At 41.6% G+C, this 25716-nt stretch overlaps 1 long non-coding RNA gene across 1 annotated transcript in view; it reads right to left on the bottom strand.

The window, feature by feature from the left end:
* Positions 1 to 1142: 1142 nt before the first annotated feature.
* Positions 1143 to 25716, bottom strand: part of LOC148542740 (uncharacterized) — a 45195-nt gene continuing 20621 nt past the window's right edge. Inside the window, exons 2-3 of the long non-coding RNA XR_015877234.1 lie at positions 4431 to 4578; positions 1143 to 1271 (exon numbers count right to left, since the gene is read on the bottom strand). This is a non-coding gene — a long non-coding RNA (uncharacterized LOC148542740). The remainder of the gene's footprint in view (positions 1272 to 4430; positions 4579 to 25716) is intronic.

Genomic DNA, 25716 nt, shown 5'->3' with positions numbered 1-25716 from the left:
GAAACCCACAAGAAGGGGCGGACAAAAGGACAGGCTCGAAAAGAGGAACCACAAAAAGGAAAACTTAATCTTTAACCTTTCCACTCGACCACTCTCCTGCATAGAAGAATGAGTATTCAACAAAGGACTCTCTTTTGTGCCAGTGAACAAACACAATGCTTTTGAATGGCAAATAGATCTACATAATATGAACAGGAAGTTAAGACTAAAGGAATTTTACCAAAATGCTTCTATCCCTGCTTCTGGATCAGAAAAATTACATCTGGTGCTCCAGAAACACATCAAATTCAACTTTGACCCGCAGTCACCCAATCCCTCTATTAAAACCTATACGTGCCTACTGGACAACTCAGTGGAGAGATACATACAAACACCCACTCGGATTTACCCTAACCTGATTAAGAGGAATTTTTATCGATTAAGAACTTGAGGGAAGATGACTCCATCGTTATACGTCCAGCAGACAAGGGGGCAGCATAGTAATCCAGGACATGATACAGTACAAAAAAGAGCTATACCACAATTGGGAGAAAGTGACACATATGAGAAATTGGATAGTAACCCGACCAACAAATACCATAAGGATTTGGAGTTCGTCCTTAAGGAAGCAGTAGAAAAGACACTGATTAACGACACAACTCTACAATATTGATACCGTTTGAACAGCATCGATATTAGAGAGATTTGATTGCACAGACCAGATTGCCCATACCTCCCATTTCAATATAAAATAACTTTGTCACACAGAAACAGTTTGCGGTTCCAACACACACAAAGGTACTATATTGTAAAAATGGTATAATCAGCCTTAATCTATACAATGCAGCTATATACAGGATAAAGACAAAGATACAATAACCAATATTTTGCCATGTGGTCTGGATCCTAGACTAACAGCTGTCCATCAGGATTGCTGTGTGTTTCTTTAGGGTCAGGCAGGGAAAAAGGAAGCAAACAAAAGGGTTTGGGATCCAGACTGCATAGGAATTTATAGGTGTACAATTACCTTTGAACATAAGCTGAATACTCAGAGGGGTTCCCTATTGGCCCTTTATTACTGAGTCACAATGGTTGTTGCTATTCATTGGTTAGTAGATGGTTGATGTCACTGGAGGTTGAACTGTGTTAGAAAATCCCTTTGTCCTAACATTTGGCTTGCAACTCTACAGGGGATGTGTACAGTGATTTTTACAGTATAGAGTATAATTCTTGGCAGGTCTTCATAACTCGATAGTGATCCCTTCCATATTCATTCTGTTGGTTTCATATTCCTGTTGAGACAGAGGGAAATCGGTAGATACTACTCATGACCCATTTATCTTATTCTTAATCCCAGATATCATATAACTGCTATTTAACATGTAATATTCACTGTATACCTTTAAAACACATAGCATTGCACGTATCTCAGTCAGTTTAGGGTTAAATGGGATATAAGTTTATTGTAAGGAAAGGCTGCTGTCCATCGGGGTAAGGTTTCCGACAATAATACTTAAAAGCTGGCTATGCGATTGAAACGCAAAACAGTATTTAAACAGTATTGCTGTACTAACTTTGTTATGTGTTTATGTAATGTAAAAATGGCACTTAACCATTGTGAGCACAGAAGCATGGCTCGCCATTCACAATATGGCGAGTTGCGGGGGCATGGGATGCGTGTGCATGTATAGCGAGCATGTGCAATTGCACGTGCGCAAGTGCGTGCGCGAATGCGGCGGGAACGTGTGTTCGCATAAAATGGCCATGGACGATCAAATCGTCCAATGGATGTCGTGTTGCGATTCGTGCGCAATTAAGCGATCGCAACCAATTTATACGGTTTCGACAACAAGCTCTCTTACAGGAACATCCAGTCATCCCCTTGATATACACTGTGCCAAAAGTGCACAAAAGCCTTATCAACTCGCCTGGCAGACCTATTATATCTGCCAGGGGGTCATCACTTCAACCGGTGGTGGAATATCTGGACGCCCTGTTAGAACCTCACATAACGTGTCAGTCAACATACTTAAAAGACACCACCTCTTTCCTGAACCATCTGACCAAATTTCAAAATCTAGTTTTCTCAGTAATTTACAACATGAGTTTAAATTGGATAAAAATTTGTTCTTGAAACTCCTTGAGATCACTCTCACGAATAATTACTTCTGGTATGATGGCAAATACTATAGACTGAAGAGCGGCTGTGCTATGGGGTCTAGCGTAGCTCCGACCTACTCAAACATCTATATGTTTGAAAAAGAAAAAACCTTCTTCCTTGATTATGACCAGTACAACCTGCATATAGTATGGTATATCCATAATATTGATGATCTTTTTATGATTTGGAAATGGGAAAGGGAAGTATTTGTTTCCATGATGGAAGAAATTAACCATCGACAGACTCCCATCAAATTTACTTATCAATGCAGTCACACTACTAGCAATTTATCTGGATGTTACAATACAGTTACATGAAGGACAATTAAACACGTCCATTTTTCATAAAAACACTGACCGTAACTCTCCTTTTGATACAAGTAGTCATCACCCCAATGCACTTAAAGGGGGACTACCATATTCACAAATGCTACGAGCTGCCAGAATTACCAGCAACCGAATGGAATTACCAGGAGCCTTCGATCAAATAGCGGACAAATTCTCACAAAGAGGATATAGCCATCGTTCACTCATGGATACTAAAAACAAGGTTCTGGCTTTAGATAGAGATAATCTCTTAAACTCATGGGACAAAAGATCTACAGAAATAGAAGATAGATTAATTTGGACTACAAAATTCTCTACTTCCAGTCTCATCAGTCCACGAGCCACCAAGGCCCTGTGGCGCATGGTCACTACTGACCAAACCTTATCATCTTTCAAAAATATCAAACCCATGACCTGCTATAAGAGAGCACGCAATTTACAAGAGCTACTGGTGAAGGCAGATGTTACTAACTATAATTCCACTCGGGGTATTTTTGGGCAGAAAAAAAAGCCGGGATGCTATCGGTGCCCATCATGCACCATGTGTAACTATTTAACAACAGGATCCAAATTTAAACATCCTTATAGAGAGTTCACATTCCATATTAAACATGTACATCCAGATTCGTGATTTATTGCATCACTTGCCCATGCGGTCTCTGTTACATTGGCATGACAAGCCGCATGTTCAAAGAGCGCATGGCGCTCCATAGATCCACCATCAGGTCAGCACGTGCAGGGAAGGATAGTGAGCAACCAGTGGCCCGCCACTTTAAGCTGAAACAGCACCCATTAACAGCACTCAAATATCAAATGATTGACCAAGTGCCTGAATCAGCAAGAGGAGGTGACCGGAATGCAGCCCTTTTGAGACTTGAGTCATGTTGGATATTCAAATTGGAAACTCTACATCCCAAGGGACTAAACAAACGCATTAATTGGAATGTGTTCCGATAAATTTGAATGTATCGATATTCTTGTTTATTTGTCCCTATGTGGTTATTCATCCACTTGTTGCCCTATCAGGGAACTTCAGTCCTTCACATGCCCTCCTAGTCATCTTTTGGCCATCTTTTACATATTCCCTCAGCCCCAGCAGTTTTTCTTTCTTTCCCTTCTCTCTATATATGTTGTATATTGAGTCTCATTATCCAGAGAGTATAGTTTTCGCTACATGGTATGCATGTGCAGATCAGATTCTTTTCACTATATCTCTTTTTGCCCATTTATGATATCACATACATGTTTACGATATTCATGACACTATTCGCTTCCCTATTAAGGGGGCACACATACATGGTTTTGCATTAGCATATTTATGCATCATACTTGATACACATCCAACATGTGCATTTCACACCAGCCTGTACTCTTTCCTTGATTCCAGCTTCTTTTGGTTTATTTGTTTTACTCTTTCACTTTTATTTACAGCCGCAGCCCGGAGCTGTAGACAGCGTCCGGTTGCCTTGCAACCTCTAGATGCGCCTCACCCACGTGACGCTGTGACGTCACTCACAGGCAACTCAGCTGCGTGGTCCAGAAGCGTTGCTGTGGACATGACATGTCATTAATATATTTCTATACTGCAGTGCCAAGCCTGGTGAATTCCTTTACAGATACACCACACAGGAATCATATATATATATATATATATATATATATATATATATATATATATTTTAGGGATGTGCAGGCTTGGATAGGTTCGAATTTGCATGCCGAGTTCGGATTTTTCCCTCCAAAAATCGGGTCTCATAAAGAGGCAAAACGTGTTTGTCCATGAAAGATGCCGTTTTGCCTCTTTCTGAGACCTGATTTTTGGAGGGAAAAATCCACTCTGTTGCTGGACGACACTCCGGGCTCTTAATGAATAATAAATATGCTGAGACTAGCATTCCATTATCAATGTTTCAGAGCTGCTGCTCTTTTATCAAGACATGAAAAAGTGAATAAAACATACATACCTTTATAGATGATAACACACTGTGTACTTCTGAATCAGTCAGACCACGGGGAGTTCCGATAACGTCATTAAGCGGCGCCACTGCACCGACGTCCCAGCATGCCTCAAGGTCTGGTCTGAACATGTGACCCACATCACCATGACAACATCTGTCAACATACAAAATACTATTACTATAAAATACTATTACAGGGACCAGGTAGAATAACATACAGCCAAATAATGCGTAATTGTACAAAATGATCTAACAAGATCTAAATGTACTAACTCATGGTCATAAAACACTACTGTAACTGCAATGGAATATGACAATAGCAGAAACATGTGAATCACCAGCATCCAGGACTTTAACCTGCTCCTGAAGCTGAGGTGGCATTGCAGAAATACAGTGAGACCTTTTAATCTATGTTATGGCTTATTTTTTATCTATATCCTGACAATATTTTTTATCATGTGATACTGTGAATCAAACATTTTTTATTAATTTTTATCTTTCATTCAATTTTGTTTAATGTAATTGGTATTATATACATTTCTGTGTCAATAATGGTGAGAACAGTTTTAGACCTTTTAATATTGTCTCTCCATGACATTATAGGGCCTGATTCAGCAAGGAACACAGTTGCTAATACCCATGCAATCAGCTGATTGTTGTGTATCGCGGATGCAGTGCGCGTGCGCGAACCAGCCACTGCGATTTGGACTGCAATCACAGTGACTACTCAGATCCATCGCAGAGTGATTGACAGGAAGTGCCGTTTGTGGGTGGTGTTTTTTCGCAGAGTTGCAAGGTGTTACAGATATGTGTAAGGGTAAGTGGGCGTCCTTGTGTTAGGCTGCGATGGCATTGCTATAGCATTCACTAGCATATTTTCGCAATGGGACTGTGTGCGTAATCACAGCTGTGATCGGAAAAGCGATCCATAATGAATCAGGCCCCTGAATAAGTGTGAGCTCCTGCTAGCAGTGGACCTTCCTGGGTGGGGGTGTCTTTGGAAGATGAAGATGCGTTTCATTTGTAAACTAAGGAAGTGTGTTTGTTTGTGTTAGGGCACTCCTTTTTGGTTAGCCTAGGGAAGCCTTTGTTAGAATAATGCCTTGCTGGTATACAATATTTTAGTTTTTTTTGTTCACATTGAGAGATTATCACAGGAATTCTCCATGCATGCTGCTATTTGGCAGTATGTGCATGTCCAGTTTATGAAAAACCTGAAGAAGGTGGATCGGTGTGGTGCACACCATTGTAAAGACAATATATAAAATATATTTGGCTGGCTACAGTACATCAACATTTTTCCTGAGAGCTACAAAGTCCTAGTTGCTGCAGGGAGATCTGTGTTAGTTCACACTGAATCAATGCTGATAAGTAAAACCTGAGAAAAACTCCATTGGTTAAAATAAATTTTCTTTTACAAAACTTTAAAGGTCAGGGCTATAATGACATGATTTGCCACAGGTCATGTAATCACAGCTTTTTTCTGTGCACTTCACTAGAAAAGGGTGGGCTACTCTGGGAGTCTGAAGTAGTGTTTTCACTTTTGTTTTTTTTTCTTAGTTTCTCCTGGTTTGCATCAATGTTTCCACGTTTGGCTTTTTTTCCCCAGTTTTTGGCAATGTTAAGGTACAGTATATTGTTTCTACCTTTTGATTTGTTTTCCTGGTAGGATTGAGTTATCTTTTCAGTTTCAATATCTGTTTTTATTGTAGTTAGTTCTGTCAGATTTCCTGTTATGGAATTACCTCAGTATTTTAAGAAAAAAATGTGCCAGGGTATTTACAAGGAATTTTTCCTGGAAAACAGGACAAAAACTGGTAGAGACCAGTAAAACCGAACATTTGAAAGTGGAAACAGTGGTCTGGAGGAACTCAACAAAAATTGGTAGTTTCCAAGACATTAAACAAAAGAAAGCATGTTTATTGGTGTGCTGATAATGATGCTGCCTTACATTATACACACACAGTTTCCTTACCGACATCTACAAATGTTATTCTGCTACCTGTTGTATAAAATGCTCCCCACATGTCTTAGACTTGAAGTTAATTTGGACAGGATCATCATTATCTTCTGTTTCATGTCACTATATGTAATTTATAAATATAATAATAATAATCTGTTAACAAAATAAAACTATCTGTAATGAGGACAAAAAAAATACAAAGTACACTAAGGTACACCAAGTGGTTTTATTATTTATTAATGAACAGATATATACTGTACAAAATCCACTAACGTACATAAAGTGGGTTTATTAGTTGTTTATGAACAGTTAGTTACAGTATACAGTATAGTGCGCACACATATTCTACAATAATTTTAGAGAGAAGATTTGGTCATTCACATCCGTCCCTACCCCAGTGGAGTTTACAATCTATATTACCTACTAGCTGTTGCCCGCAGCTTTGCCCACAATGAAATTGCTTCTACCAACATTTTTTATTTTATTTGATATGTTCTAGTTGAATTGCTTTGAATTAGAGATTTGCAGGACTCTTATTTATAGACCAAACCTGGGTTTCGGATTTCATGTAAACAGGTCCAATAGCAGTTTTTAGAAATCCAAAACCGAATCCAAACCAAAACACTTGAGGGTGATTTTGACAAAACCAAACACGATGATGAATTAAAACCAAAACTAAAACATGGGGGTCCGCGCAAATCTCTACTTTACATAGGGACCCTGTTGGGGGGATGGCCCACGTGATGACCAGCGCTATACAGACTGGTAGCAGCAGCGCCTTCGACCACCACTTACAACAATGTCACTGTGCGCCCTATGCACAGACTGCTACTGTATGTAGTTTATCCAATTCAAGTGAATGCGGGCCCAAAGCACCTCTCCCCCCACCCTTTGCCGGCCAGCAAATTGTGCCACACCTATCTCTTACATTGATTATGTCAATAAATTTTGTTTTCTTGCACCTACTTAGAACAAACAGACAGGCACAACGTTCTTATTATATTAGTATAGATGAGATGTACATACACATACCGACACACTAGGGTTCATTTTAGCCAGAATCCAATTAACCAAACAGTATATTTTTGGACTGTGGGAGGAAACTGGAGAACCAAGAGGAAGCCCACGCAAGCTGGATGAGAACACTAAAACTTCAAACAGTTAGGGCCATCGTGGGAAGCAAATCCAAGACCTCAGTTCTGTAAGGCAGTAAATCTAAACACTACCCCAACCAGTTTGCCAATAAAATGATTCTCAATTTAGCATACAGTAGCAAAACAATAAACATATGAAACGTATAAAAGTATTAAGGTGTCCATTCATTTATTGTGACAAAACATAATAACCTCTTATGCTAAGCTTAACTTCTAAAGGAAATAACCACACAGACAACAATTGCTTGGTTCAAATTAGAATTAATATATTTATTGAATTGCAAATTTATTTTAATTAAAGAGGGTGGCAAAAGAAGGCACTACCACCACAACCTAGCTCTAGCCAAGATAATTCTTACCACAAAATTGGGGAATGACTGAAATGCCCCCACCTCTCAAAATGCGTAACCTGCGCTGTGCAAGTCTCACCGCCCCTTACTGTGGCACAGTCTGGACACTTCCGCAAAGAAAGTGCCCAATTGTCCAACCCTCGTAGGTAGGACCCACTCGCCGTCCTTCAAGAGAGCAAGTGCCTCACAACGACCGCTTACGTCACAAGTGGCCGCTGGTTAGTAGCGCCTTCCCGCCCACTGATCTAAGAATTTTTAGTAAAGACAAACAAAACACAGACAAACACACGGTTTTGGGCAGGGAGGGATGGGCTTCCAACTGAAAAAGCGGCTGAACCTATTCAAAATCAGCCTTAAATAGTACAGCCTAAATGTACCCGCCCCCATCAAACCTAATTGGCTGACCATGAACTAATAACAAAATACCTCACAAACTAAAAACTGCCTAGCAACAGATTCTCTAGGCTACCCATCACAAAAAATGTAGGACTCTTAAATAGCCTCCGCTTATGGAGCCCTCGTCTAGTCAAAACGGTTAAAATAGTACAATCATTAATGTTTTTAGAACCTTTTACTTATCTGTGACTTATTTTCAATAGCCTCACAAGTACTGTATCTGGCAATCATTTTCTGAGCTGCAGACAAGTGCTGGTATCTTACAGCTGGTAAACATTTGAAAACATTTCTGTTTCCTCATCAACATGTCCACACACCACCTGAAGGTTAAACATATAGTACATCTTAACTGAGCTTATTCAAATTAGCCTACATATAGCAACCCTTAATGCATTGTGCATATGTGTGTAGGAATGTGCTGGAAATGATTCTTGCCATTATGTGTTTCAAAATAATTCATGGACTCTTTAATAACCTGAGTAGAATAACAGAAAAAAATAAGTTTCTCCTAAATAATAATATTTACAGCAGATATCAGCATCCCATTTTGCACTTAGGACCCGATTCAGAAATTAAATGATGATGTTGCACACAGTGGGCGCTTTTTTTGCCACTATGCATGAATCAAACTGCATTGCGCAGTTCAACGATGGATTAGCGCCAGGGGTTAAAGTGGGCAGGAACGGGGTGGAACTGAGTTCCGTCAGCTCTATCTAGTTCCATCTCCACCAAATCCCTGCACAGAAGTCTCACAGAGAGCCCCTCACTGTCTGCCTAGGGAGGCTCAATTTCTTCAGAGGTCCCTTGAAACCAGCATATAGGAAAGGAAAGTGTCGAAGCTGGATTATTGACTGAGACAAGATCATGTTTAAAATTGGATCGCAGCGATGAAATCTTGCGACTGGCCACAAGACGCCATCTTGGAAATAAGATCGCAAGACGCCATTTTGCAAATGGCCGCCTAAGCGCCATTTTAGATAAACTCACACTTCAGTACATGTGTTGCGATATTACTATTAGCATCATGCGATTGCATCTGTGACCATCGCCATAAGTTACGGCGATTCATCAAAAGCCCATTTCATGACTTTACGTAGTTTGGGTGCTCTGGATAAAAGTGTGTGTATTATTATAATTCCCCTAAAGGATATATTTCAGAAATGGCTGTACAGTATGTGAAAATTGGATTGCATTAGCTAAACAGAGCAAATGGCCAAGTGACAACTAGCCTGTGAAGACAAGCTTCATGGACATAACGTCTGCTCTCACTCCAGGTGGCCTTGCTCGAATACAGCAAGAGGGTCGTTTGTAGCACCTTACATTAGCAGGCTTCCTACAATAAAATACCTTCAAAGCCAAGAGTGTTATCTGAGGTTTGGGTCTTGTAGCTGTGCTAATTTGCATCCACACAGGCCCTGGGAGAACAAAGACCAGTATTTTGGAGCCTGAAAAGGGTGGGGGCTGCTGGGGCATGAGCAAGTCATGGAACTATAATGCTCAGAATTCCACACTGCTAGGTATTCTCATACACACATTAATACGCACAATTGCGCTGTTAACTAGTCGCATATTAGCGAATGCATAAGACCCTGTATGAAAACGCTGAATATTAGCTTCACGCACACGCATATGCCTCAAGTTAACAATCATCTTTACATCAAACCCCACATACTCACACATTACATATTCACATACAAGGTTCCATAAGCTTTAAGGTATAAGATTCAAGTATGCAGATTTATTATAATTGTTAGGAAATAAAGATTATTTCGTAACTAAGGTTTTATACGTGATAAGTAAGCCATGTTTGGTATTGTACTGATGCGTACTCTCTCAACAGTATTCCGGTAATATCGATGGAGAGATCTCAACATGCATTCTCAACTTATGGACTGCAGAGACTTCAAGCAACAAAATGTACATTATATGAACAACTGTTAGGATTTGCATGGGGCGGGAATTCAGAGACCACCAGTTGTTAGAGGCTGGATCGTGTCTATTTGAACCAACCTGTTAAATGCCTTGTAACATATGCCCTCTCCTTTAGGACCAATGGTATTAGCAACAAACTTCTGTATTGTGTTGTTTATTTCTGGGGGGTATAAATATGTGTGCTCTGACCCTGGGTTCCTAGTCTTTGTGCTGAATGCTGATTGACGAGGGGTTTCTTGCTGATGCCTAACACCTGGACCAGAGAGCGCTGCGTATGTATAATTGTACTTGGTTCTGTATAATCTCTTTGCACTAAGATTATATGAGGATCATAGCGTGTAACTGCTATACTTTTACTTGAATAACACTTTGTGCTTTGGAACCACAAGTTCTAGGTCTGGAGTTTTTATTTACTGTATGTCTGCGTAAGCAAATTAGCGTCATCCTTAGAGGTTTATAGGCAGGATATTAGAAGGTATAGGCAGGGGTATATAGAGGTTCAAAGGCAGAATCCTTAAGAGAACCAAGTGAAGGCAATAAATAGGGGTTGCAATAAACATTGGGCATCCAAATGACATAGGGGTCTATTTACTAAGCAGTGTTAGGAGACAGAGTGAAAAGTGATAAGTCTGTGATAAGGTGCCAGCCAATCAGCTCCCAACTGTCATTTTTCAAACACAGCCTGTGAGATGACAGTTGGGAGCTGATTGGCTGGCACCTTATCACAGACTTATCACTTGTCACTCTGTCTCCTAACACTGCTTAGTAAATAGACCCCATAGACTAGTTTGTGAGCACCTCATAAAAAAATTCAGAGGCCCGGCAGACACATAATTACTCTGATGATGTAGTGGCTAGGCAGCCTCCAGCCATTCACTTTACAGTTTCCTATACACAACAGTGCGTGTGTGTTTGTGTGTGTGTAAAGAACAGTTCTCACACTGTCAGACTAGAGTGGGTGGGGGGAGGGGGAGTAGGTGGCGGGAAAGATGAGTTCCACCACCTCTCCAGGATCACTTAAGCCCTGGTTAGTGCCAGTGGTTGCAGTGAGAGTTTATTCGCAAAATGAATAACAAGTAGTCAGCTTTTAAGGAGTTAATGGGGGGTGGTTAGAAAAAGGCATGTCGGGACTATTTTCTGGGCATTCCCTAGTAAGCCCTGGCATCTTAGGACAGCCGCTCTGCCTGGGACAGCATAGGCTTACTCAGAACGTTGATGGGAGACCTATATTTCCGATGTTCCCACTATTGTACATAAATTGCAGATGCAAGATACCAGAGGTGGGCTTCTCAATGGCCAATCACGATATTAGAATATTTTCCCAAGTCTGCTGCATATGGAATTGCAGTCACAAAGGGATCAGGTCCATAGACACAGTATAATAGCCCACACACTATATAATGCAGAACTAATGTTATATCATTCACTTTATCTCAGCAGGGATCCTAGAGTTCGTGTCTCCATTCAAATATTCCCTCTGGCTATTTACTTAAGGATATGAAAGCTGAAACTTTTCATTTTCACAAATGGTGAAGTCCCCCTCCCTCCTCCATTGGAGAGAGTGCCTTTCCTGCCAGCTCTGACTATAACGAAATACACAAAGATTAAAACGTTGCGAGTCTGCATTAGTAATTATTTTGATTGCACAGACAGAGTAAGTCTTTGCTGTCCAACATCTTCCCACCACCTTTGCTTTGCCCACACTTCGGAAACATTACGTAGTAAGAAGGGAAACTGCTGCTGTTAGCACTTTTACAGTTCTATGTTACAGACTGATCAGATGGGAAAAAAAAATGTGCTCCTTGCCAAGAAAAACCACAGGACAATCCTGTGGCAGACAGGAGACTCTGCCACTGCACGGAGTGTGCCAAGCAAAACCAGAACATGAGAAGAAACGCGTGTCGAGCCAAGGCTGAGATCTGCTAATGATACTGTCGGAGCTTACCCTGCCTGAGCACATGCTGAACAAGATGAGAGTAGTGTAATATGACCCATACACACTGCAGCCCTTTTATAACTAATTCTTCATTTGTCATGAAAAACCCGGGCACCTCACGTCTTTCAGGGCACACATAATGAGCAATGAACAGGCTGTTTTCATAAAATCAACTAAATGTATTGTTTTATTTTGTCTGTTTTGTTAACACTAAATACAGAACTAAGAGTTCCTTATACAGGAAAACATGACTGTTTTTTTTTCCCCACAGAGTGTATCTGGGACAAACCGACATATACAGTGTATATATATATATATATATATATATATATATATATATATTTGCATGTAGGTTAAAACTGGCTGTTTTTGCATGTAGCCCATGAATGCTGTACAACTTGCACCATGTTTCACTTCCCCTCCCCATCCAGTGAAGCATGGTGCAATGGGGCCTGATTCACAATTGGATGCAATGCTGATATTTTAAACAGTTGAGTGATATCTTTATACTGCACATGTGTAGGAGTCGTACTGTGCATGTGTATGAGTCATACTGCACATGTGTATGAGTCATACTGCACATGTGTATGAGTCATACTGCACATGTGTATGAGTCGTACTGCACATGTGTATGAGTCATACTGCACATGTGTATGAGTCATACTGCACATGTGTATGAGTCGTACTGCACATGTGTATGAGTCGTACTGCACATGTGTATGAGTCATACTGCACATGTGTATGAGTCGTACTGCACATGTGTATAAGCCGTACTGCACATGGCTATGAGTCGTACTGCGCATGTGTATGAGTCGTACTGCGCATGGGTATGAGTCATACTGCGCATGGGTATGAGTCGTACTGCACATGTGTATGAGCGGTATACAATCGGGAAGCCGGCTGCCTAAATACCGGCATCTACTGCACATGTGTATGAGTCGTACTGCACATGTGTATGAGTCATACTGCACTTGTGTATGAGTCATACTGCACGTGTATGAGTCATACTGCACATGTGTATAAGCCATACTGAACATGGCTATGAGTCGTACTGCGCATGTGTATGAGTCGTACTGCACATGGGTATGAGTCGTACTGCACATGGGTATGAGTCGTACTGCACATGTGTATAAGCCGTACTGCACATGGCTATGAGTCGTACTGCGCATGTGTATGAGTCGTACTGCGCATGGGTACGAGTCGTACTGCGCATGGGTATGAGTCGTACTGCGCATGTGTATGAGTCGTACTGCGCATGGGTATGAGTCGTACTGCACATGTGTATGAGCGGTATACAATCGGGAAGCCGGCTCCCTTAATACTGGCAGCTGGCTTCCCGACTGTCATATCCCGGCGAGGGATGAAATACTGGGCGTCTAGATTTAGACGCCTGGCATTTCCCCGACGCCGGGAGACCGCCGCCCGGCATCCCAATCGAAGTGATGCCGGGTGCCGTGAGCAGACAGCCACGGGCGGGAGGGTTAGGTTTAGGGCACCCGGGGAGGACTTAGGGTTAGGCACCCCCCCGAGAGGGTTAGGCTAGGGGGAGGTTTAGGGTTAGGGTTAGGCACCCCCCTGGGGGACTTAGGTTTAAGCAGTAGGGAAGGGGGGGTTAGGGTTAGGCACTTAGAGGGGGGATTAGGGTTAGGCACTTGGGGGGGAGTTTAGGGTTAGGCACCCCTAAGGAGGGTTAGGGTTAGGGGGTTAGGTTAGTTAGTACTTACCTAACCACGATCGGGATTTCCAGCGCTGTCAGGCTTCCGCTGCCGAGAACTCTGCTGTTGTCAGCCAGGCGCTGCCGGGAATCGAACCATGCGGCCAGCGGTATTTCATACCGATTCCGTATGAGCCGTACTGCACATGGGTATGATTCGTACTGCACATGTGTATGAGTCGTTCTGCACATGTGTATGAGCCGTACTGCACATGGGTGTGAGTCGTTCTGCACATGTGTATGAGCCGTACTGCACATGGGTATGAGTCATACTGCACATGTGTATGAACCGTACTGCACATGGGTATGAGTCATACTGCACATGGGTATGAACCATACTACACGTGTGTGAGTCATACTGCACATGTGTACGAGTTTCATTACGGACAAAGGGCCTGATTCAGAGCTGAACGCTCTGACCAGAGCGCTCACTCTGAATCAGGGCCATCCCAGCTAAATTTGGAGCGGCCTCCTGGCCAGTCGCATAGCTGTGGGTGACCACCCACAGCTTATGCGAGCGGCCAAAAAGATGGTCGCGATGGTCAAAGACCATCGTGACCATCGGGCTGGCGACGAGACCCTGCGGTAGGGTCTCGCTTCCGCAAGCCCAGGAGTGATTTTGGCTCTATCAGAGTCAAAGTCACTCCCACTGACATCATTACTGATGTCAGTGGGGCCAGACTCAGACGGTAGGCGTTCCCATGGGAACGCCTCCGTCTGGCCGCCTCGCCCCCGGCACGCCCACCAAAGGGGGCGTGCTGTCAGTCACCATTGACAGCACGCCCCCTTTGGTGCGAGACCCCGAGCGACATATTTCTCATCGCTCGCCGGGTCTCGCGCATGCGCACGTCGGAGCTCCCTCCGTCGTGCGCATGCGCATTCCCACAACATCGACCCGCTAGCGAGCGAACTTTGCTCGCGAGCGGGTCTGAATGACCCCCAAAGGGTGCAGTGTGAACTTGGGCACAGTTTGATTGACAAATAGGGAGCATTTGTGGGAGGTAATGGGAGCGGTGGTGACTCAAACACATGTCATTGAGAAATGAAGCTTTCTGGAGCTTGTTACCCATAGGCAATGACATCTATAGATGGTGTTGTCTAATAGAAGCATCTTGTTGCAGCATATGATCCCTCACAAAGTCTCCGCACTGCTTGCACATACACTGGCCAATGGCCACACATGCACAGAAGGACTCCCGGGTCATAAACCCAGAAGTCCTCACAACGTAAAGAAGAGCTGTCCTTTGCGGTTTTAACTGTAATTGTATACGCATATGCCTTTAATAAATGGAGCTATGCATGTGGTAAGTGACAGGATATATTACATTCAAAATGTGATGCTTGATATACATCTCACCCTAAAGGAGCATACACACGAGACAATATCTTTGAACGATATGAACGATAACGATATCATTCAACGATATATCATTCAGTGTGTATGCAGTGAACGACCAACGATGTGCGCTCCCATTAGATGATAATGATCTCTTTGGTCGTCCGTACATGCAGGCCATTTTGGATGATATCGTCAAGGATTGCCTGTGCAGAGATGTGGCAGGAGGATGACTTCACTGAGAGATATCTGTCAGTGTGTACACCCAATATCGTTTGTCCTGCACTACAGAAAGTTCAAGGGAAATCTTTCACCAATATCGTTCATGCAGCACATCATCCCGTGTGTATGCCCCTTTAATCCCTTAATAGTTTGCCTATCAAAGAAGCTTCATGTATTGAACAAAAAAGTTAAAGGAAACATGTTTAAGAGTTAAGATTCTTTAGTGCAACCAAATTGTTTTCAGATACACGTAATATTCACAGAATAGATTTCTCCTTCCTAAACAAATCAGTGTAATTATTTCACAGTTCTGTCAGGCTCAAGCCCAATGGTGCAATTCATTTTGCTGACAGAACTATAACAAAGGACCTAACTTTAACAAGACTCTTTTATTGGCTGCAAGTCAAACCATGATGGAGGGTGGCTATTAGAGAAGTATGCATAGCTCATTATAGAGTCAAGGATGATATCTGAGAACTATATGTAAGCTGATAAAAAGAATTAGTTTGTATTTAAATGAGCTCAGAAAAAAATATTTAAACTGAAATTACATATGTTCTATTCTTAGCAAATGAAATAGATATATGAAAAAGACATGGGGCATCAAGCACCTAATTTTGCATGTGATGCATCCCGCTACTCACCGGATACATGACGATGTTAATAATGCTGGTATGCATGAAGAAATTTACAAAAGGCCGCTCTCTCCTGATAAGAGCAGTCCTTTGTGAGAGAGGGGCTTCCAGGTTTATGACCCAGAAGTCCCTCAATGCATAAGAACGGCATGCGTGCTGACAGGGGTGCTGGGAGGGATCTGATTGGATCTCTCTCACAGCACATTGCGGAAAGAAGATGGCATTGCCACGCCGGTGGTGGCTCCAGAGGAGGATCTGCAGCACAGTGCAAAATTCAAATAGTGGAGCCACACCAACTGCCAGCTGGCAATGTTTGTCAGCATTTGAAATGGCAGTTGGTGTGGCTCCCCTATTTGAATTTTTGATCTGCACTGCAGCCTCACCTCTGGAGCCTCCACTGGGCATTACCCATCGGGGCCAAGCTGCGGAAATCTAAGCTTGGTGCATATCAGGAATGCGGTCCAGTCCCCAAAACTGCATTTTCAGGGGTTTGACCACATTAGTGATGATAGTACATCCCTGCCATATTCATAATTGTTTTTCTTAACTCCTTCAACTTAGGAAGTAACAGTAATAATAATTGATTGCAAAGCAGAGGTCTAATTTGGTAATTGAAAGAATTGTGTTCCATGGAACTTATGCTATAATGAAATTTCTATTGATGATAAGGAGTTATTTTGTATAAGTTGTACATACAGTAACCAATAGTAACTAATATCCAGAGTAAAGTACATACTGTAACCAATAGTAACTAATGTCCAGAGTAAAGTACATACTGTAACCAATAGTAACTAATGTCCAGAGTAACAAAAATGTTGGATGTGTTCACTAAGTTGTATATAGAAGCACATTACATATAAATTGTTTGGAAACCTACTAGCGGTAGTGTCCACTCTGTAAAAAGGTCAGTGGTACCAACAGTGTTCTACCAATATCAGTTACCATTAAATTATGTCGCTACCCATTTTATTATAACAACAATTACTTCCCTTACATTATGTAAACTGTAATGAAGGTCAAATAACACCAATATCAAACACATGAGCTTATGCTAGCAGCACTGCTGATATTATTACATTAGCAGAGGATGCTTATTGGATTTACCAGCAATGGTGCCCATCACTTTAAAGCAGTAACATACTGTCTATTAGCTGCATGGTACATACAATATTATATCAGCATTGTTCATCATACTGTATTATTTGGTGTCTGACACAATGTATTAGTGGTGTGGTGTCTGATACAATATATTAGTAGTGTGGTATCTGACACAATGTAGTAGAAGTGTGGTGCATAGCATAACATAATGTACTATGATTGTGGTGTCTGACACAATGTATTTGTAGTGTGGTGTCTGACACAATGTATTAGTAGTGTGGTGTCTGAGACAATGTATTAGTAGTGTGGTGTCTGACACAATGTATTAGTAGTGTGGCATCTGACACAATGTAGTAGAAGTGTGGTGCATAGCATAACAATATAGTAGGATTGTGGTGTCTGACACAATGGATTAGTAGTGTGGTGTCTGACACAATGTAGTAGAAGTGTGGTGTCTGACACAAATCAGCAGCAGTATGGTGTTTTGCACAATGCAATAGCACATTGGTGTTTTGTAGTGTTGTTGTGTCTGACATAATGTAGTAGGGGCTAAATACAAGGTCAGAAGGATACAGAAGATTATATGGTAATGATTAGAAGAGGGGAAAGGAAGGCCAGAGTGTTATTATAGAAGTAACACCTTAACTTAAGTAAGTAATCACAGAACTAGAATATAGGTACATTTAAGGATTCACGCTAATGAGTAGTAGCTCTAGCTGCTGAACATCGGGAAGGTATCCCCACCTTCCTAAATAGTATGAAATATATAGTTGGTGTCTGAGCTCTGGGGTCCTATGTTGTCATTATCTGATGGTGATCTATGGTATATACTCCTAATGTGTTTGTTAAAGTGTAGAAACCTAAGTGAACGAGTTTGCGATTGATTATTGGTTTATATGTTATGCTATATAGACCAAATTCTAAAGTCTTGATATCACAGTCCTGGTGTGAACCACCTGTAGGTTACTGTAGGAATGCTGTTCTTAAAACATCAGCCCTGGTGACAAACGTTGCTTTGCTACAACTTTAGGCAGTGTATTCATCTGTATGTGAATCAAAGTTATGATTGATGATGTTAAAAATTTCCTGATGTGAAATAACGATGGTCTCTGTACCTGGAAACTGCTACTCCACCTCAAGAATTCACAAAACAAGCCACAGTATCAGGTGCTGATGAACACTATGGTGCAGAAGATAGGTAGCATGTAGGACTTACCCAGCTCTCAGCGTATTCCTGCTGGTCCACCAAATGCACTTTCTTGTATGGTTGTTAGGTGTGGGCGTATGGGGGTATATGGGGAAGGGTTAAAATTCATTTATTACTCTGTACCCATGCCTAGCTATGGCAATATGGGTATCAGAGAGAAAATTTAACAATACAGGTACAGATCATAAAGACATATGGTCTGAGGATAAAAATATAAAAGTCACATTTCTAATGATGGTAATGTTCCAACGCGTTTCATCCCATGTGGGGACTTTTTCAAGGGTAGGTGAAATGGTGGTCCTTGATCGGGGTTTAAATACCTTGTAAAATGCATCCATGTAATCACCGGTCTGTTACTTCCAGTTTTCCAGTGTGCGCGCGCCCTCCATGGTCATCCGCTAGAGCGCGATCTGTCCTGTGTTGTTGCATTACCATGTGGTGTTCGAGATGACTGCGCATGCTCTATAGTCTATGTGCAGACATAGTATAGCATAAGTCAGTGATCATGTATTCTCCTAAAGCGCATCTGCTGTTCAGTTCTCCACTAATGTGTTAGAGGAGATAATGTCACCACTACGCGGGTGGCCATTTTGGGTATGATTTTTTACATTGGTACTAATGCGATGTCTTCTATTAATCTGTTGTACTTTTGTCATTCATTATTTTACAGGTAGAGTCCTTACATAATTTCAACCTTGGTCCTTAAGTAAAGTACAATGTGTGGCATGATACTAAATTATGTTGGCTGTGTTTCTTTACAATATATATATATATATAAATATATATATATGTATATGCACTTGAAAGTTTGTATTAATTACAAGTGCAATATATCTTGGATATTATATATCTTGTAGCCTTATGCTGGCCATACACGCTACAATTATCGGGGCGTTCCACCTGATATCGGCGGAACGCCCCGATAATTGTAGCATGTGGGGGGGCGACCGAGGGTTAAATATTGCTCGGTCGGGCATGACGGATTGTCCAGCATGCCCGTCCGATTTTTCCCGGTAAACTGTCGGCCGCATCGGGCAGTGTATGCCCAGCCGCGGCTGACAGACAGACATTTCCTGTGTTCCTTCCTACAGAAGGAACAGGGAAATGTCTCCTCCCCCAGGGGCAGAGCGCGGATGTCTGCCGAATACACTGTGAGAGAAATCTCACGGTGTATGCCGGCTACATCTGCGGCTGGCAGCCGGCCAGATCAAATGTCTGTCGGTCTGACAGGAATTTTATCTGGCCGTGTATGCCCAGCATTATTGATTACCACATGTTTTTTATTTTAATTTTATTTATTTATTTTTATTTTGTTTATTGTTTGACTGCAACCTCTGCAATATAATAGTAGTGTTTTGTATATGTGGTCATAAATTAGCCTATGGTATGATAATGTTCTATAATATAATATCATCCTTAATTGATCAGTGTCTTTGTTTCTTACATTTGATACCCATAACTCAAGGGACCCTTGCAGTGCCGTTATAGCTGGAGTGTATCTGAGGTATGCAACAACTGCAACCCATTCTTATGGATCTAAATTAAGGCCTTCTGGTTGTAGGGTCTTCATCTCAAAGATCCAGCGGCTTTCTACTCTATCGATCCTACTTGAGTGGTTCCCCCCTCTTCAGTTGGGTTCTACTGATTCTATCCCAATGAATTTAAGGCCATCTGGTTTGCCGTTATGCATGCTCCTAAAGTGGTCTGATACACTATGCCCAACAAAGGCCTTCTTGATGTTATTGATGTGCTAATTTTTACTTATTTTTAAGGATCTAGTTATTCTCCCTACATATTGTAATTGACAGGAGCATTGTAGGACATAAATGATGTTACGACTGTCACAAGTGATCATGTTCTTAATTGTATACGTCTTTCCAGTATTCAGAGCAGTTAGTTGTTCTGTTGGTGCAGTGATTTTGTATCTCAGTTGTGTGCAGGCCTTGCATCGTCCACAATGGTAGAAGCCAGATTTCACTACTTGTCTATCTAAAGTGGATTGTTTATGATGTTGTTTGCTTTTTATATGGTTCACCTCGAATTTTCTCCCCAGGTCCGATGCTTTCTTAATGACCAGATCCGGTCATGTTGTTAAAATTTTATGTAGTTTCTCATCCATATGAAGTAAAGGCCAGTGTTTGTGTAGGATTTTCTTAACTTGACTGGCCAATTTTGTGTAGTTAGTTATGAAAAAGACTTTGTCTGTCTCCATATGTAATGTTTTATCTTTATATTCTAGGAGGGGGCTCGTGGATTTTCAAGTGATTTATTGAATGCCTTCTCCACCTTATCCACATCATAATTTTTGTCTTTAAAAAGTTTTTTTAGGTCATTGCCTTGTTCGACAAAATCCTTTACATTTGAACAGTTTCTCCTGACTCGTGTGAACTGGCTGATATAGTAAAGAGCGGGTGCAATTCCTAGATCTTGACATTTTCATTCTGGATAATCAGATACATATGAAAACACACTCCAAAAAAGTAGACGTCAACAGCTATATTAGAGCTGACAGTAACCATCACTCGAGCTGGCTAAACAGTGTACCTCTCAGCCAGTTCACACGAGTTAGGAGAAACTGTTCAAATGTGCAGTTCCAGTAAGCATTAACTGCTGATGTCTGCACTTATACCCAAATACTCCAAAAGCTTAACAAACATTTATCTTACTGAAACATTATAGATGTAATTGATATGCTGATACTGTATTTCTCTTTGTTATCATCTATAATCAATTTGTTTTGTTTACATGGGAGTTAGCAAAATCCAAGGCTATTTACACACCTAGGTATGAGTATGTATTGTAAAGATACTGAAATTTAACCTCTATATACCCCTGCCTGTACCTTCTAAAATCCTACCTATAAACCACTAAGGATGATGCTAATTTGCATACACAGTCATACAGTAAATAGAGACTCCAGATTTAGAACATGTGGTTCCAAAGCACAAAGTATTATTCAAGTAAAAGTACAGTCAGTTACATGCTATTGATTCAGACACAATTAGACGCAAAGGAAATATACAGACCCCAAGTACAGTATACATACGCAGCGCTTCCGGACCAGATGACAGGCATCAGCAAGAGACCCCTCGTCATTCAGCATTCAGCACGAAGACTAAAATCCCAGCGTTTGAGCACACATATTTATATCCCCCCAGAATAGGCAGGACAATAGAGAAGTTTGTTGCTGATATCATTGGTTCCCAGGGGAGAAGCATCTGTTACAGAGCATTTAACAGGCTGGTTCAAATAGACTCACCCAGCCTTTAACAGCTGGGGGTCTCTGCCCTCCCGCCCCCATGCTGCATCCTAACAGTTGTTCATAAAATATACATTTTGTTGCTTGTAGTCTCTGCGGTCCATAAGTTGAGAATGCATGATGCGATCTCCATACCGATAGTACCAGAATTCTGTTGAAAGAGTACGCATCAGTACAAAACCAAACACGACTTTCCTAGCATATATAAAACCTTAGTTATCAAATATCTTTATTTCACAGTATTTATACTAACTGAACCAACTTAAATCTTATACTTTAAAGCTTATTAAGCCTTATGTGTGAATATGTAATGTGTGAGTATGCTGGGTTTGATATAAGGACACTAGTTAACTTGTGGCAGATGCGTGTTCAACAGCGGTTTGATACAAAGTCCTATGCATTCGCTAATATGCGACTAGTTAACAGCGCAATTGTGTGTATTAATGTGTGTATGAGAAATGGCGAAAGATGCAATCACATGTTGCTAATAGTAATATCGCCACATGTACTAAAGTGTAAGTTCATCTAAAATGGTGCTTAGGTGGCCATTCGCAAAATGGCGTCTTGCGATCTCATTGCCAAAATGGCGTCTTGCGGCCAGTCGCAAGATGGCGTCACTGCGATCTAATTTTAAACTGATCTTGTCTCAGCCAATTATCCAGCTTCGACAGTCCACCCTTTGATAGCAAACAAAATGCTATCACAATTGGAATTTTAACTTAGTCTTACATTTACGTATTATTTAGTGTTATTATGGGATGGCACAAGGTGGTTCTTAATCCATCAATAATGTGTCTCTGGGTGGGGACATAAAACTACTATTATACGCACACCGCGGATCTTGGAAGATCATGTGAAAGGTGTGGGAATGCACCAGTCTTATAAAAGCAGTCTTGTAGGGGAATTGAGACTTGACATTGTCTGAGGTGTTTAAAAAATAACATTTCAATAATACATTCTATGCATGTCTAAATATAATACATTAAATGATGGTGTTTCCTAGCTCAGGGTTGTAATGCAGTTCTGTATTTACCTCGGTATTCATAATGGCCACCATCATAATTTCATTCTTTCGTTTTACTCTATTTTTACATTTTCCACACTTCAACACAATAGGAACACACCGGACGCATATGCCAATTATTATGATGACAATTAGTATAAGGATCAAGAATTTGCCTATGCTGACGATCGCTTCCTGGACCCATTCCCCTAGGCCTGAGAACCATTTCACTGGGTTCAGCCATGACACCCATCCTTCTATCTTTTCCCCTAATTCAGCCACTGAAGCATTATGGTTCTTACGAAATTCCCATTTTAGCTGCAGAATTTCATCCATCATCCGGTCTATCACCTCCTTGGGGTCGTTGCTATCATTGGTGACATAGGAACAACATTTTACTCCAAATTGGGTGGCTAAAATTACGCAATACCCTCCAGTAACAGCAGTTAAATAATTCAACACTAGCCTGTGTTGCACCAGTTCTTTCTTGTATGCTTGCAATTCTCTCCCTGTATAACTGAATGTGTCATCATACATCTCGGTGATATTATCTATCAATTTAGCAAGTTCCTGAATATATCTAAAATTTAATGTTCCCCGAGCAATCCTGGTGGGATGCAGTGCGACTAAAACTTGAAAGCCAGTTGTCTCACTAATTAACTGAGCGGCTTTATGCACATCACCAGGTATCATATTTCTCTTGCCTCTGTGTTCATATTGCGTGTGAAGATATGGTGATGGTGTGTTTTTATGTATATCAAGCATTTCAACATGTGTGAGGGTCATTTTCCATCCAAGGTTTTCCCTTTTTGCAATTCTAAAATTTCCGTGGTATTCAGCGGAAATGGCACCAACCCTACGTTATGCTGTCCCTGTGGCACATGTGAATGCACCCAGCAATCAGTTTGATTTAACACTTTGCCTACCGTGCTATGATAATCCTCTAGTGGATACCCACCCCAGTACGGATTATATTTAGGTTGGCACCGTTGGATACAGTGCTCATCAACTAGGGACCCACAAAGCTCACAAATACAGAAATCTTCAGACGATAAACCTCCACACCGTCCCCGAGTATCCGGAATGACAGCTCTCTTAACAATAACAGTACTAAGATTGGTCAGACACTCCCCTGATTGGCATTGCATTCCTCCTGACTCCACTCCATCAGCACTGCATTCAGCTCCCGTTTCCTCAATCGGTCACCCATCACAGACACCGGATATCCCCAAACCGACCAGGATGGTGAACACTCTAAAAGAGAATATGAAAATGGAACACAGCAGGCCCGTCCATTGTCGCAACAAGTCCAGCAAAATTCTCTCAGTTCAGGTATCTCACTACAACCTGCTCAATCCTCCCAGAACAAGCTCGCGATTGACAGGTCCATGCTATCAGCCTTGTCTCCAACTTGTTTCTCTACCGGTTGATTGACCTTTTTGCAGTGAGTGGAATGGACCCAGGTATCTCTCTCGGCCACCTTCAAAGATGTAGTACTCGTCAGCAGCACCTGGTATGGACCTTCCCACTGATCAGTCAAACAACCTGAATGCAAGAATTTTCTGATCATAACATATTCTCCTGGTTCAACATCATGACAGTCAGTTTCTGGCATATCATTAGACAACAAATTCAGTTTCTGTTGCTGTTGTTTTAACTGCTTACTCATTGATATAAGATACTTTACAGGAACCTCATTGTTACCCTTCAAGTCTTCCTGTGGACTTATAATCAAATGAGGTTGTCTACCGAACAATATTTCAAATGGGGACAGATTTAGAGGGGGTCTAGGAGTGGTCCTTATGCTATGTAGGACCAAAGGTAATGCTTCTGGCCATCCTAGTCCAGTCTCTGCCATAATTTTGCTAAACTTATTTTTAATAGTCCCGTTCATCCTCTCTACCTTGGCACTGGCTTGCGGTCGGTAGGGGGTATGAAGTCAGCTATTAATACCCATATTTTGGAAAACATCTCCTGTGAAATGAGTACCCCTGTCACTCTCGATGATTTTAGGGATACCGTACCTGCATACAAATTCCTGGACTATTTTCTTGGCAGTAAATGCAGCAGTATTAGTGGCCGCTGGGTAGGCCTCAACCCAGTTAGAAAATACATCGGTGCACACTAATACATACTTAAGGTTCCTGCAGGGTGGTAATTGGATGAAATCAATTTGTATCACCTGGAAAGTTCCATCAGTCGGTGGAATGTGGGATGGTTCGGTAGGGATCGCTTTCCCTATGTTCTTCCTCAAGCAGGTCAGACAGGACATTGCTATCTTTTCTGCTTGTGAAGAAAAACCTGGTGCACACCAGTATGCCCTCACCAACTTGCACATACCTTGTTTTCCCAGATGAGTCAGACCGTGTGCTGCCTCAGTTAGGCTGGGGTAATATGCCTTGGGGGCTACTGGTTTAACTTGTCCATCCCTCCAGAGCCCGGAGGACTCTTGCCCACATCCCTTGGACTTCCAAATGGATTTTTCCTGAATTGAACACAAATTTTGCATCTCAATTAATTTCAGCATATCAATTGTTTGGAAATACATAATTTTTTCAGTTGGAGAAAACATTTTCAACCCTGCTGCCCATTTTGCAGCTTCATCGGCCCTGTTGTTGCCCAGTGACACCGGGTCATCCTCACATGTAGGGGCTTTACACTTAATTACTGCCACTGTTTTGGGCAGTTGGATTGCTTCTAAAAGATGTTTTATGTGTCGGGAGTGTGCAACTGGTGTGCCTGCTGCTGTCAGAAAATTTCTCAGACGACATAGAGCCTCAATACCGTGCACCACCCCGAACGCATACCTCGAGTCAGTGTAAATGTTAGCAGATTTGCCTGCTGCCAGTTCACACGCTGTAGTTATTGCTACTAACTCTGCCACCTGGGCTGAGTGAGGAGGACCAAGAGGTTTAGCTTTTATGATGCCTGTGTCATTTACAACAGCATAACCTGTACATAATTCATCTGTGTCTGTTTGTCCATGACAACTCCCATCCGTATAAAAAGTCACATCCACATTCTCTAAAGGTGTGTCATGTATGTCAGGTCTAGCAGTAAAGGTCTGATTCAGATATGTCATACAAT

The sequence above is a fragment of the Taudactylus pleione genome, unplaced genomic scaffold (assembly GCF_031769625.1).
Source record: "Taudactylus pleione unplaced genomic scaffold, aTauple2 ptg000009l, whole genome shotgun sequence".
NCBI lineage: Eukaryota > Metazoa > Chordata > Amphibia > Anura > Myobatrachidae > Taudactylus > Taudactylus pleione.
This window is presented reverse-complemented; position numbering and strand designations above follow the sequence as displayed.